This window comes from Macaca thibetana, chromosome 6 (assembly GCF_024542745.1).
Source record: "Macaca thibetana thibetana isolate TM-01 chromosome 6, ASM2454274v1, whole genome shotgun sequence".
Classification (NCBI taxonomy): domain Eukaryota; kingdom Metazoa; phylum Chordata; class Mammalia; order Primates; family Cercopithecidae; genus Macaca; species Macaca thibetana.
In genome coordinates, this window is record NC_065583.1 from 39808019 (window position 1) to 39823588 (window position 15570).

The 15570-nt window shown below is 46.0% G+C and overlaps 1 protein-coding gene across 1 annotated transcript in view; it reads right to left on the reverse strand.

Moving 5' to 3' along the window:
- NDFIP1 (Nedd4 family interacting protein 1) overlaps window positions 1–15570 on the reverse strand; it is a 431644-nt gene that overhangs the window by 241833 nt on the left and 174241 nt on the right. The window lies entirely within an intron of this gene.

The following is a 15570-nucleotide window of genomic DNA, read 5'->3' on the forward strand; positions in this document are numbered from 1 at the left end:
TTCTGGCTTCTAGCTCGGGCCTAGTTTTGTCTCACTGTGCAGCTTCATGTCAACCCCTTACCTTGTCCGGGCCCCAATCCGCGCCAGATAGGGTCAAATGGAATGACTGGCCTGACAGGCTGAGATTCTTGGGTAGCTCCTTTAAAAATACCTGACACACCACCCGCACCCTATTAGAACCCTCATCTTCAGACGTGGCGAAAGTTATGTATGTGTTTGTTCTTTTGTGGAAAAGAATAATTCCGGCCGGGCGCGGTGGCTCAGGCCTGTAATCCCAGCACTTTGGGAGGCCGAAGCGGGCGGATCACCTGAGGTCAGGAGTTCGAGACCAGCCTGGCCAATATAGTGTAACCCCGTCTCTACTAAAAATACAAAAATTAGCTGCGCGTGGTGGTGAACGCCTGTAATCTCAGCTGCTCCGGAGGCTGAGGCAGGAGAATTGCTTGAACCCGGGAGGCGGAGGTTGCAGTGAGCCGAGCTCGCGCCTGGGTGAGATTGAGACTCCATCTCGGAAAAAAAAAAAAAAAATAGTTCCTTTCACCACACTTGAACTCGTGAAATAACGGAGCTCACATTCAAGTGTAAGATGTTTAGATTTCCTCCCTATCCCCTTTCTCCAGGTATGTGACTTTAAGGTGGGTGGAAGTCTCTACCTGGGGTAAAAGTGTACTGGGGGCACCTACTTTTAGACCCAGGCATGTGGCTTGAAAGTTGTATTAATTTGTTAAACAACTTTTATTTTTCTTTTGAGATGGATTCTCTGTCTCCCAGGCTGGAGTGCAATAGTGTGATCTCGGCTCACTGCAACCTCCGCCTCCCAGGTTCAAGCGATTCTCTTGCCTCAGCCTCCCAAGTAGCTGAGATTACAGGCGCCCGCTACCACATCCTGCTAGTTTTTGTATTTTTAACAGAGACAGGGTTTCACCATGTTGGCCAGGCTGGTTTTGAACTCCTGGACCTCAGGTGATCCTTCCGCCTCGGCCTCCCAAAGTGCTTGGATTACAGGCTTGAGCCACCGCGCCTGGCCGTTAAACAACTTTTGAACCATGTATCAGCCCGTCCTAGGATGTGAGAAGACAGATGAGGAAAGAGCATTTGTGGCCTCCAGGAACTCGGTCCAGTGGATTAGTAGTGGGCTTTGGAGTCCCACAAATCTAGGTTGGAATCACAACTTGCTTACTTCATAGCTATGTTATCTTATGCATGTTCCTTAACCACACTAAGTCTCAAGAGCTTCATCCATAAAATAGGGAAAATAATACCTCATGGCAATTGTTGTGAGGTATAAATAAAATAATACGTTAAAAAATGTTTAGCTTGGTGTTTCAGGAATACCCTTCAAAAAATAAAAAATAAATAAAAATGTTTAGCATAGTTCCTAGCATACAGTAAAAGCCCAGTAAGTGTAAGTTGCTATTAATTATAGTAGTAGGGAAGGTAAGTAGGCAAGTATAATAGATTATGTTCCCATAGAAGCATAAGCAGTGGGTTGTGGGATGCCTTGGAAGGCTTCAGAAAAGTAGTTACATTTGAGCGGGGCCTTTAAATATTGATAAGAGCTTGCCAGGTGGAGAAGGAAGAAAGGCATTGCAAGCAGAGGAAACAATAAATAAAGGCCCAGAAGTTTGAATGTTGGGCGACTATTTCAGAAATAGCCTTGCTTCGGGATTTGGAACGGCTACCTTTCACATTCCTTGTGTTACTGTCTTCAAAATAAAGTAACAAACAAGTATGCCGGTTCGGCTGTGTTCTTCTGAGTCTTTTGTACCCTCCTTCCTTTCAGATTATGCATAGTTTGTGTCATTTCTCAAGGCTCAGCCCAATCCCAGCTCTTCAGTGTAGACTCCTCAACTGTTTGAGCCCTCCCTGCTCCCTACTTTTCCCAATACCTAAATAGCACTTAATTTCTTACTACACAGTTTAGAAATAATTATATGCTGTCTTGGTATTTATCTCATTTGTGTAACTCTAGCCTTCCCAATTCTCTCCTTTCAGGGCAGGAATGGCATTTTCCTCTTCCGTGTCCCACATAGGGCTTGACGTAAATTGTCAGCCCAAAGAATATGTCCAAACAATGCCTGTTGACAGAACACCTTGTACTAATGATTATTACAGCCAAGGGTACCAGACCCCTGCCAGGGGATTTACTGATATGAGTAGAAATGTATTCATTGCACATAAAAACATTAGTTGAGGGCCCTCCCTGTTTGAAGCTAGTAGAAAAGTTTTGAAGGAGAGACTAGGACATCTGTCCCCATGTATAGAATGGCATTATGGCATCTCTTGTCCCCATAAACAGGAACATCAGCAGACCACTTGAGTGAGGGTAGATGGCGAGGGTGGCTGGAGCCCACAGCAGACCACCTGTTCAGTACAGCCCATGGGAGTGCTGTTGGTTGAATGGCAGCTCCCTCAACTGCCAGACCCCAAACTCTGTGGTTTTGGATTGTGGCTCAGTCCCTCTGCACAGTCCCTCAAGTTGACTCAATCCCTCCACAAAGGTAAACTGTCTGACATTGGGAACCTATTGCCTGCTGTCCAGTTAATCACCTTTCATGATTACTACACATGCCATTGTGTACTTTGTGTACACTCACTAGAGTGAGTATTTTAGATACTTGTTGCCTTCATTTTTGTAGGCATTCTTAATTTGCATTAATGAAATATATGATAGCTTATTTAGTGCTAAAGGATATGCTAAGTATGTAACAATTTTAAAACATGGATGTGGGCCAGGCGCAGTGCCTCACACCTGTAATCCCAGCACTTTGGGAGGCTGAGGTGGGTGGTTCACAAGGCCAGGAGTTCAAGACCAGCCTGGCCAACATGGTGAAACCCCATCTCTACTAAAAAAAGTACAAAAAATTAGCCGGTGTGGTGGCGCACATCGGTAATCCCAGCTACTTGGGAGGCTGAGGCAGGAGAATCACTTGAACCGAGGAGGCGGAGGTTGCAGTGAGCCAAGATCGCACCATTGCACTCCAGCCTGGGTGACAGAACAAGACTCTGTCTTGAGGGAAAAAAAAACCAAAAAACTGGATGTGGTCCCTGCCCTCACAGAAAATAGCCTAGGAGTGCAAACAAAGTCAGTAGGCAATTAAAATACAGAGTGGTGTTTTAGTTACTTATTGCAGCATAACGAACACCCCAAAATTTAGTGGCTTAAAACAATCATTATCCCTCACAGTTCTGCAAATTGACTGGGCTCAGCTGGGCAGTTCTGCTGGTCTCACTTGGGGTCTCTCATGAGGCTGTAGTCACATGGCAGTCATAAGAAGACTCAAGTAGGGCATTGGAAAGGCTGGGCCTCTTTCTCCATGTAGTCTCAGGTCCCCTCTGCTCCACATAACCTCTCCAGCTGGGTCGCTGAACTTCTTACACAGTGGCTCAGAGCTTCCAAAAGTACACAAGTGGAAGCTGGCAGGAACTGGCATAGCATCACTTCTGCACTCTGTTGGTTAAAGCAACTCATAGGGTCAGCCCATAATCAGTGTGGGAGGAGAAAACACAAGGTCACGAATACTGGGAAGTAGACTTGAAGCAAGTGCTGTGGTGAAGAAAGTACAGAGTGCAATGGGAACACTTGGGGAGGCCCATAACCTAGGCATGGAAGTCAGGAAGACTTCCTGGAAGCAGTAATGCTAAATTAACCTGAATGATGAGGCCTGGAAACTAGGTGAAGAAGAAGAAAAGAAAGCCCAGTTCAGCCAGGGGACACAGCTGATACAAAGTTCCAGGGAGGCAAAGAAAGCACAATTTAAGATCACTGTAGGTGGAGCTGGGGAGGGAGGCAGGGAGTCATGGCGATAGGGTGGTGATACGCCTTTAGTCTGGAGAGGTAAATGGCGCAGGGTCATAACGCCTTATAAGCCTGTAAGACATTTGGACTCTGTCCTGAAGGCATGGGACATCTAGGAAGGGTTTTGGCAGGGGAGTGACCAGGCCAGAGGGATCCAAGAAAGGCTATTGGCTGCTGTATTAGGGTCGAGCCCTCATTTTCACCCTGTCCCTTCTAGGCTGGTGACCTCACCTTCAGCACTGAGAAAGCTGAGTCATCACCTCAGCATTAATACTAGTACTAGCTCTTTTTGCTTTTGCTTTTTATTAGTGGGGATTTTGTTTTTATTTATTTTTTATTTTTTGAGATGGAGTCTCGCTCTGTTGCCTAGGCTGGAGTGTAGTGGTGCAATCTCGGCTTACAGCAACCTCCGCTTCCTGGGTTCAAGCAATTCTCCTGCCTCAGCCTCCTGAATAGTTGGGATCACACACCCAGCTAATTTTTGTATTTTTAGTAAAGAGGGAGTTTTGCCATGTTGGCCAGGCTGTTCTCGAACTCCTCACCTCAGGAGAGGAGGTCTGACCAAAGTGCTGAGATTATGGGTGTGAGCCACCGCACCTGGCTGGGATTTTTATTATAAAAGAGTGCAAATGCCTTTATACAAATATTTTTGTTTTAATTGCTTTTTAAAGAACATATCGTAGAAAACCTACCTGATAGGGATCTGGACATGGGGTTGGTCAGGGGTCAATTTATTTTATTTTATTTATTTATTTATTTATTTTTGAGATGGAGTTTTGCTCTTGTTGCCCAGGCTGGAGTGTAATGGCACGATCTCGGCTCACTGCAACCTCTGCCTCCAGGGTTCTAGCGATTCTCCTGCCTCAGCCTCCCAAGTAGCTGGGATTACAGGCATGCACCACCACACCCAGCTAATTTTTGTGTTTTTAGTAGAGATGGGGTTTCACCATGTTGGTCAGGCTGGTCTCGAACTCCCAACCTTAGATGATCCGCCCACCTTGACCTCCCAAAGGGCTGGGATTATAGGTATGAGCCACCACACCCGGCCAGGGGTGAATTTATACTTAAGTGTGATGTATATTAAGCAAGAGCCCACTGGCAGGGAGCATAGAGCAAGCCAAGCTCAATGGATTTGACCCTTCAGATAAATAATAGTCGTTGAAAAGCTCCTACTCTAGTAAAAAGTCATATAATACTAAAGGCTTATATCAAAAGACAGCAGACCTCTGCCACACGCTCTCTACCCTCTAATCCTACTCTCTAGAGGCAATTATTTTAAACTCTGTGAAGTGTCAGAAAGCAGCACAGGAGAGCAGGGGTTCTAGAATTGAATTGTCTAGCATCCAACACAGCTGTCTCCCTTAGCAGCTGGGTTATCTTGGTCAAGTTCATTATAATATCTTTTCCCTCAGTTTCTTCATCTGTATGACGGGAATGATAATTGTACTCTTCTTACGAGATGACAGAGTTAAACTGCTGGGCACATGATCTATAAATGGTGGCTGTATTTGATGATGACTAAGAAGAATCTAACTTAAGAGCAGCTGTGAGTACACCTAGATGCTAGCTGCACACTAAACAAATAAATGTAAGGCGTGTTTATGATTTGGCGGAAATGACAAGAACACAGTCTCAGTTGGAGAGCTCTGTCTCTTCCCTTTGTTCTAAGGCTAAACTCTGTTTGTTCTCAGTCCGATTCCCTTCCTGTCCCTTTTAGAACCTTGTCTCTATAATTATCCTGACCCTCATGCCAAAGCATACATCTTTCTCCTACCTTTTTTCTTTCTGCCTGTGAAATATACACAGGACTTTCCAATCTTGGGGGAAAAATCCTTTACTTGATCCTCCTGCCCTTTTCAGCTACTATTCTGTTTCTTTCTCCCACTGCCAGATTTCTTAATTAAGTAACACACCTGCTGCCTTCCATTTCTGCATGGCTCCTTCACTTTTCAGCCTTGTCTCCCAGCTTCCATCCCTGTTCTTCTGACACAGGGGTCACTAGGGTCATCAAAGACCACCTCATTAACCACCAGTGGACCTTTGCTCAATCAGACACCTTGACCCAGAGCACTTGACTCAGTTGACCATCCACTCCTTAAATCTTACACACAAAACCTCATCATCCGCTTCCATTTTTCTGCTATTGTGTAGTTTCCCCAAGCCACCCAGGAAAGGAATCTTGAACTCACTATTGGCTCAACTCTTCCTTCTCTGCCCTCCCCAATACTAGTTTTCTGTTTTCTTTTTTTCCTCTGGTTCAGGTCCTCTCATAACCCCACACCAGTTTTGACTCTTACTGCAAGTATTAGAAACTCACTGAAGCTAGCTTTTGAAAAAGTTTTATCAGGGTATGGAAGAGTGAACAGGACATTTAATGAACCCCAAGGGCAAGAGACAGCTGGGACCCAGGAAAGACCAGAATTATGGACTCAGGAGGCAACAAAGTGAGCCCTTTCTCTCTGGCTTTCTTTCTGGATTTCTCATGATCTGCCCAGATACCCCAAAGGTGTCAGACACTCCCATACCCAGCAAGTCACTGGGTTCTGTCAAAATCACCTTCTTTTGGATCAGACCCTTAAATCTGTCTCCTCTTCAGCTTCCCTGGTCTCTACATCTCTCTAGCAGTGCTTCTTCCTCCTTCTGACCCCTAGTACCAGCATCGTCCAGATGTCCATTCTTTCCCTATTGCTCTCAAACTCCCTCTGTCCTGTCGACTCTTAAATGAAAATACAGTGGTTAAGAGCTTGGGTTCTGGAGTCCTAATAATCAGGGTTTGAATCCTCCACCACTTTCTCAGTTGTGGGAACTTTGGGAAGTTATTTGAATTTTTTGAGCTTCACTTCCTCATCTGTCAAATGGAGCATATGTAAAGTGCTTAGTTAGCACAGTGACTGGCACACAGAAAGAACTCAAAATGGTGACTATCATTAGCCTTACCTTTGTCCTCTTTGCTGAGTTCCAGTTCAGTCCTCCACCACCTGCTAGATTTATCCATTAGATGTCATGCTGTGACCTCAGATCCACCTGTCAGAATTCCCCAGATGCTAGTGGAAGATGCAGCTTTCTGACAGCTGGAGGGTGGGGACACTCGAAAAAGGCAGGTTGTCCTATCGAATCCTCAAAGGAACCCTGTACCTGACCTCAGCCGAGACGGCCCTGAAGAACAGCTACCCCAGAAGCCTCCAAACCCTGTGCTGGCTGACTCTTGGGTTCTAGGTGGGCAGGCAGAGCTGCCATTACGAGAGCAAATGGAGGAGGATGTGAATTCAACCTTTAAAAAAAGCCTCAGGTGGTGAAAGGAGGTGTAGCAGGATCAGTGAAGTTTGGAAGTGGGTGAGAAAGGTGAGAGCAACACCCTCAGGGCATTGAGCTGGGTTTAGGCTGGGGCCTCCCTCAAGCACTGGGGATTTGGCAGCACGGAAGTCAGAGATGCTCCTGTTTTTAGTTGAGCTATTGCAGGTCCCCTTTGCCACCCTTGTGAACATTCCTCATTAAGTGCCATGTGTGGAACAGGGTGGATGCATTCCCTGCCCCTCAGCCCTGCTTTCCCTACCTCCTCTCTGCTCTTGGGTGGTGGCAGTCCTATTGGCAGGAACCCAGGAGGGGCAGGGCCGCACTCTACCCAGCACAGAACTGGAGTCATGAGGGTGGGAGGTAGGTAATCTCACAGCTGTTTTCTTGAGGCAGTGTGACCAAGTAGTTCGGAGGTCTGACTCTGAATCAGAATGTGTATGTGCCTGTTCGAATCTCGTTTCTGCTTTTACTCTTTTTGTGACACTAGGCAAGTTGTTTAAATTCTTTATGTCTCATCTGTATAACGGGGATGATAATAGGCCTCTCTAATAGTTGTGAGTTTTAGTTAGATAATGCAGGTAAAGCACTTAGCTTAGTCCATCTATGCCACGTGGAGCCAAGGGCCCTGTCCTTGTAAGAACGACCACCCGCATTGCTGTCTTCACCCCATCTGTGCTGTCCTCTGTTCCCATATCCATCTCTGCCTTTGAACTACAAGCTCCATTAAGTCAGAGATTGAATTGTATGAGTCTGTGTCTCTGGTGCCCAACACAGGACATAGCATATAGAAGATCTTAATAAATGAATGTTTACTGTTGGAAGGAACTGGTGAAACAACGTAGAAGACCCAGGATTCCCTCTGGCCTGAGTCCTGCCATCCACTCTGGGTCATTTACCACAAATGGAGAGCCTAGGCCAGTCACGGTCCTGGGGACTGAGGATACAGCAGCGAATGAGATAGGCTGGGCTCCTGGCCTCATGGAGTGAATTGTCCAGTAGGCCACGGATAAGAAACATAACAAAACTGATGATACGTTTCAATTAGGAAGGTTGCTAGGAAGGAGAAGCTGGGCTGCTATGAGAGCATAGAGCAGAGGAACTATATTTTGGGCAGAAATGAATCAGGAAGGGTTTCCTGGACAATGTGACAAGTAACTAGAGGCCCAAAGAAAGAGCAGGCTGGGTTGAAGCAGAAGGTGGAAAAGAGCCATCCAGGCAGAGGGAACAGCAGATGCAAAGGTCCTGAGGCAGATAGGAAGTAGGCTGCTCGGTGGAAGTCAAGGTTAATGCGGCTGGAACCCAGTGATGGAAGAGGTCAGTGACCTCTCCAAGGCTGCAAGAGCTTACAACACGGGTTGTAAGAGCCTTGTCACCTATGATGAGAATTTGAGTCTTTATCCCTGATTATAATTGCTAACATTTATTAAATTTTATGTATATGTGCACCGTGTTAAGTATTTCACATGGTTTCCCATTTACTTTTCACAGCCTCCCTGGGAGACTGGTGCTTTTATTCCCATTTTACAGATGATGAAATTGCTGGCTCAGGGAGGTAAATTTCTTCAAGGTCACATAGTTGACGGTGGCAGAGTTGATTTGAATCCACATATCAGAATCCAATGCCTGTCCCTTTAGGGCCCTCGTGGCCCAGCTTAAGAGCTAAGTGCGGACTTGGATCCGCACTACACATTACTCAAGGCCTAGGTTCCTCTTTCGCCTCCTCCCTTCCCCCGGATTGGGGAAGGCAGGTGCAGGTTCGCCGTGGCCAGAGGAGCGCCCCGGCGGCAGGCTTGACTGCCTGCGGAGACTGCCCCAGAATCTCCCGGGGCCGGGCCGCACACACGTGAAGACCCGGCGGCTGAGCAGCCGAGCACCGCCGCTGAGCTGCCGAGCACCGCCGCTGAGCTGCCGAGCATCGCCGCAGTGCAGTGGGCGCGGGCGTGTGCGCGCTCCTGCTGCTGCCGCGGCTGTGAAATCTGGAGGGAACCGACCCTAGACAGCGGCGCTGGGCCCGGGAGGGAGGGCGCCCCTCCGCGCCCGGCAGGGGGCTCTCTCTCCCCACGATCCAGGGGCCGAGCCCGCAAGCTCCACTGCCTGCATTACGCTCCCTCCAGCCTTGAGGGGGAAAGCAGCGTTCATTTCTTATTAAAAATGACTATTTTTAATGGGCTTCATTCTTTATTTCTTGCTGTCCTCTCCCAGGGCTAGAAAGAGGCGGAAAGCGACACTGAGAATCCATTCCAAACGAGCAGCCAAGAGGAGACGTGGCAGCTCCCAGATGTTGATGTTTTGTTTTTTGACATAAATCTTTGCACTCATATGGGAGTTTTCATTGATTCATGTTCCCATCTGCTGAATTTCCTTTTATTTATTTAATATGGCTTTGGGGGGAAATCTTGCTCCGAGGCTGTGGAGGAACAATAACTGTGGCAACCATTGCACCCCACCCCCCAACCCCAAAAATCTTGGTTGCCGGGGGAGGGAAATTCAGTGACATCCTGCACTCATGCCCTCATCTTGGAGGCAAGCGCTCTAGGCATGCGTTTACGTGGCTGTTCTACTTGGGGCCTGCCCAAGGCTGTAAACCCAAGAAAGAAACAGCAGAGAGAGCTGGGGATCATTGAGTCTCTGTTCCTCATCCTTCCTGCCCACCCACAGTATCGTGTTTCCTTCATGCTAAAACACACTTACTCTCTTTTTAACAACTTGGAAATCAGAAAACATCTAACAGTGGATGCATTAAGTGTGTTAAAAGTATATCCTCCTCCCCCAACTCATTCTGCACACCCCCATCCCACTAGTGATTCTTAGCAATGAAGAACTCCATCTCTGGAGTCAGACTGCCTGGGCTTGAATCCTGACTCCGCTTCCTCTAATGAATTCTTGGGCAAGCTAACTTCTCTGAGCCTGGGATTCCTCATCTGTAAAATGAGGATAATTACTATCTCTTTCTCAGATGTAGGTACATTTTACCGATGAGGAAACTGAGGCTGAGAGTAATTAAGAGATTCGCCCAACTAGGGCAGAGCTAGGAAACACTTCCTAGGTTTTTCTGATCCTCACCTCTCCTATCCCACCACCTCTCCTACGCCCGCAACCCCCTATGTATATCACATCCAGTCCACCTTTCTCTGCATGTACTACATGGAACTGTCCTTGCAGGACAGGATATGGCTGGACATGTAAGACTCTACGGTCTTTCTAATCATCACCCTGTCCCACCACCTCTCCTATGCCCACAACCCCTTATGTATATCACATCCAGTCCACCCTTCTCTGCATGTACTACATGGGACTGTCCTTGCAGGACAGGATATGGCTGGACATCTAAGACTCTATAAATTGGTTCTAAGACTTACCCTGTGGGTGCACATACCCTTAACCCTTTAACTATGCACGCCCTTTTATTGGAATTTCCATACATGGTAAGCAGTCAGGATGCCTTTGCATGTGCATAGTATCTTACGGTAAATAAGCCCTCAAAATATGTTTATTTAAGAAAATTTGAGGCCAGGTGTGGTGGCTCACGCCTGTAATCCCAGCACTTTGGGAGGTCGAGGTGGGTGGATCACTTGAGCTCAGGAGTTTGAGGCCAGCCTGGCCAACATGGTAAAACCACGCCTCTACTAAAAATTAAAAAAAAAAAAAAAATTAGTCCAGTGTAGTGACGCATGCTTGTAATCCCAGCTACTTGGGAGGCTGAGGCAGGAGAATTGCTTGAACCCGGGAGATGGAGGTTGCAGTGCACCAACATCGTGCCACTGCACTGCAGCCTGGGCGACAGAGTAAGACACCATCTCAAAAAAAAAAAAAGAGGGAAAGAAAAATTTAATGGTGTGGGAGGGCATTTCTGCTCACATTGCCCAAAACTACCTAGAATGAAATTATTGCCTTCTTGAACTAAAGCCTACTCATTGGTTCCATGATTTATCATTGAGGTTGCCATGAGATAGAAAAGAAGGGGAAATTATTAATCAAAGTGAGCAGGAAAGAAATAACTCCAGAAATAATGGGAGGTGGGTGAATAATACATTGTAGCAAAATGGCTAATTATCCACCAACATCCATTCTCTCCTTCTTCCATGGTATTAGAATTCAGCTGGGATGTGGCTGTCCAGTCAGGGTCTGCATTTTCTAGTCTTTCACAAAGATAAAAGTAAGTTAAAAAAAAAAAAAAAAAAGCTCAAAAGAATATGTACAATATGATCCCATTCACTTATATTTCAAAAATAGGCAAGACTAAATTATATTATTTAGAAATGCATATGTGGGTAACAAAACTATAAGGAAAGAAAGAGAATGTTGCTACAGATACATATGTAATAGATATATATTAATATATTATAGGCCGGGCGCGGTGGCTCAAGCCTGTAATCCCAGCACTTTGGGAGGCCGAGATGGGCGGATCACGAGGTCAGGAGATCGAGACCATCCTGGCTAACACGGTGAAACCCCGTCTCTACTAAGAAATACAAAAAATAGCCGGGCGAGGTGGCAGCGCCTGTAGTCCCAGCTACTCGGGAGGCTGAGGCAGGAGAATGGCGTGAACCCGGGAGGCGGAGCTTGCAGTGAGCTGAGATCCGGCCACTGCACTCCAGCCTGGGCTACAGAGCGAGACTCCGTCTCAAAAAAAAAAAAAAAAAAAAAAAAAAAAAAATATATATATATATATATAATAGATTCATATACATGTTTTAGACAGCTTCTGTATATCTGTTATATTTCACAATTACCTTTTTAAGATGTTACTTACCTGGCTAGGTGCGGTGGCTCATGCCTGTAATCCCAGCACTTTGGGAGGCCAAGGCGGGTGGATCACCTGAGGTCAGGAGTTCGAGACCAGCCTGGCCAATGTGGCGAAACCCCATCTCTACTAAAAATACAAAAATTTCCTGGGCATGGTGGTGCATGTCTATAATCCCAGCTACTTGGGAGGCTGCGGCAGGAGAATAACTTGAACCCGGGAGGCGGAGTTTGCAGTGAGCCAAGATCCACCATTGCTCTCCATCCTGGGCAACAAAAGTGAAACCCTGTCTCAAAAAAAAAAAAAAGAAAGAAAGAAAGAAAGAAAGAAAGAAAGAAAGAAAGAAAGAAAGAAAGAAAGAAAGAAAGAAAGAAAGAAAGAAAGAAAGAAAGAAAGAAAGAAAATGTTACTTATCTGATAGGGTTGTGTGGGAACTGAATGAGGTGATGCATTTGTAAGGCTCTAAGCTCAACTGCCTGGTGCGTTGCAGGTACTCAATGGAAGCAACGTTTTTCATTTACTATTTTTTATTTTTAAAATTATTTAATTATTTTACAGATGGGGGTCTCAGTTTGTTGCCCAGGCTGGAGTGCAGTGACATGATGATAGCTCACTGCAGACTTGAACTCCTGGGCTCAAGAGATTCTCCCTCCTCAGCCTTTGTAGTAGCTGGGACTATAGGCACACGCCTCTGCCCTGGCTGGCAGTAACTTTTCATGTTGAGGGAAGGATTTGAGGCCTTGAGGAAGGCCACATAATTAGCCAATGATAAGATTTTTAAAAGGTCCTACTTTTTTCTATGAAAGACATTGACTATGTATATGTAGTTTTTTTGAGAAGGAGTCTTGCTCTTTCGCCCAGGCTGGAGTGCAGTGGTGTGATCTCGGCTCCCTGCAACCTCTGCCTCCCAGCTTCAAATGATTATCCTCCCTCAGCCTCCCGAGCAGCTGGGATTACAGGCATGTGCCACCACGCCCAGCTAACTTTTTTTCACTTTTAGTAGAGACAGGTTTCACCATGTTGGCCAGGCTGGTCTCGAACTCCTGACCTCAGGTGATCCACTTGCCTCAGCCTTCCAAAGTGCCGGGATTATAGGTGTGAGCCACTGTGCCTGGCTGACTGCCTATATTTGTGTATATAAGTGTGTGTGTATAGGGGTGGTGATTATTGATTGATTTAGGGTTAATTGATGGTCACAAACTTAGTGAAGACTTGAAAAATTTCACACTTCCCTTCAGAGAAGACACAGAGGAGAAAAGGAAAATTGCTTGACTCGAGGAAGCCTGCCTGTGGATGAGAAGAGGTAAGAGCAGTGAGGATGCAATTATTTGTGCTGGCTTCATATGAGATGCCCAGGCAGGAGGCTCCATCCCCTGGATGTCCCACCTACATCCTTTTGGGTGCATCATGCTTCCTGCAGTGTTGATGAGGCCTCAGAAGTCAGCACAGGCGACAGTGGGATGGCCCAGACCCATCTCAGCAATGCTGAGGGAAGCTATTCTGCTGACTGTGTGCTCTAAGGCACCGTGGAAGCAGCCAAGAGTGAGAGCAGTCACCAAGCCAAAAGGCACTGGGATCAGCCAGGGAGACCAGGTAAACCTGGCCAGAGTCTTCCAGCCAGGCCATGCCAACAGAACTGTGCACCTATGGATGCCACGCCCCAGGGTCTCAGAGCCAAGACTACTCTGCTCAGTCTTGGCCATGAGCTCCTAGAGGTGCCTCCCCAAGGGGAGCCCAGTTTGGGGCCATGGGCAAGACCTCCTTTCCCTACCATAGTTTCCTGATTTCCACACTGTGGGCTGATACAGTTTGTTGTGCAATGGAAGCCATGGGGATAAGGGGGGTTAAACGCTGGTCCCACTACTTACACTGTGGATTCTTGGGCTAGAGGCTCCTTAAGATTTTTCCCTTCTACTCTGATCCCTTCTAGTTAATCCAATTCAGTCATTCAGTTCACTCTATATCAGGCCAGGCACGGTGGCTCACGCATGTAATCCCAGCACTTTGGGAGGCCGAGGCTGGTGCATCACCTGAGGTCAGGAGTTCAAGACCAGCCTGGCCAACATGGTGAAATCCTGCCTCTACCAAAAAATACAAGAAATTAGACAGGCGTGGTGACGTGTGCCTGTAATCCCAGCTGCTTGGGAGGCTGAGGCAGGAGAATCGCTTAAACCTGGAGGCAAGGTTGTAGTGAGTCGAGATCACACCACTGCACTCCAGCCTGGGTGACAGAGCGAGACTCTGTCTCAAAAAAAAAAAAAAAAAAAAAAAATTCACCCTATATCTACTGGGCATATGTAACGTCAAGGTGCTTTTCCTTTCCTTTTCTTTTTTTTTTTTTTTTTTTTTGAGACAGAGTCTCGCTCTCATCCAGGCTGGAGTGCAGTGGCACAATTTCAGCTCACTGCAGCCTCAACCTCCCAGACTCAATCGATCCTCCTGCATCAGCCTCCCAGGTAGCTGGGACTACAGGCACCTGCGCCACCACACCCAGCTAACTTTTTAATTTTTTGTAGAGATGGGGTTTTGCCATGTTGCCCAGGTCTCAGCCTCCCAAAGTGCTGGGATTACAGGCATGAGCCACCATGCCCAGCCTCAAGGTGCTTTTTCCAAATGTTAGCATTATGATGATGAAAGAAGACATAGGTACTGCCCTCATGGAGTTTACAGTCTATGGGAAAAGAGGTGCAGGATAAGCCATTACAATTACGATATATGTTACAAAAAGTAAAAGGCTCAGAGATCTATGGAAGAGAATCAATAGGAAGCTTTACATTGTTTAGCAATGTTTCTCAAAATATGTCCCTGGACCACCTGCATCAGTGGTATCTGAGGTACTTGTTGAAAATTCAGGTCCTGGGCATAAAGCCAGATATACTGAATCCAAAACTCTGAATGTGGGGCCTAAAGGAACTTGCTTTTTTAAAAAATTGAGGTAAAATCTACATAACAAAAAATTAGCCATATAAAAGTATACACTTCGGTGGCATTTAGTACATTCACAATGTTGTACAATCATCATCTCTATCTAATTCCAAAATATTTTATCATCTCCCAAAGAAACTCCTGACTCATTAAGCAGTCACTCCCATTCTCCCTTCCCCCCATCCCCTGGTAACCACTAACCTTCTTTCTATCTGTATGAATTGACCTATTCCTGATATTTCATAGAAATGAAATCATACACTACATGATCTTTTGCGTCTAGCTTCCTTTGCTTAACAGTGTTTTCAAGGTTCATCCATGTTGTAGCATATATCAGTACTTCATTTGTTTTTATTGCTAAATAATATTCTATTGTGTGGATATACCACATTTTGTTTATCCATTCATCCATTGATGGATATTTGGGTTGTTTCCATCTTTTGGCTATTGTGAATATTGCTACTATGAATATTTATATACAAGTATTTGTTTGAGTACCTACTTTCAAGTCTCTTGGGTATACCCCTACGAATGAAATTGCTGGGTCATACGGCAATCCTATGTTTAACATTTTAAGGAACCACCAACTGTTTTCTACAGTGGCTGCACCATTTTATGTTCCCATCATGAAGGCCCAACAGTTTCAGTGTCCCCACATTCTTGCCAACACTTGTTCTTTTCCTTAATTATACCCATCACAGTGGGTATAAAGTGGTATCTCATTGTAGTTTTGATTTGCATTTCCCTAATGACTAATGATGTTGGGCATCTTTTCATGTACTTTTTGGCCATTTGTATGTCTTCTTTA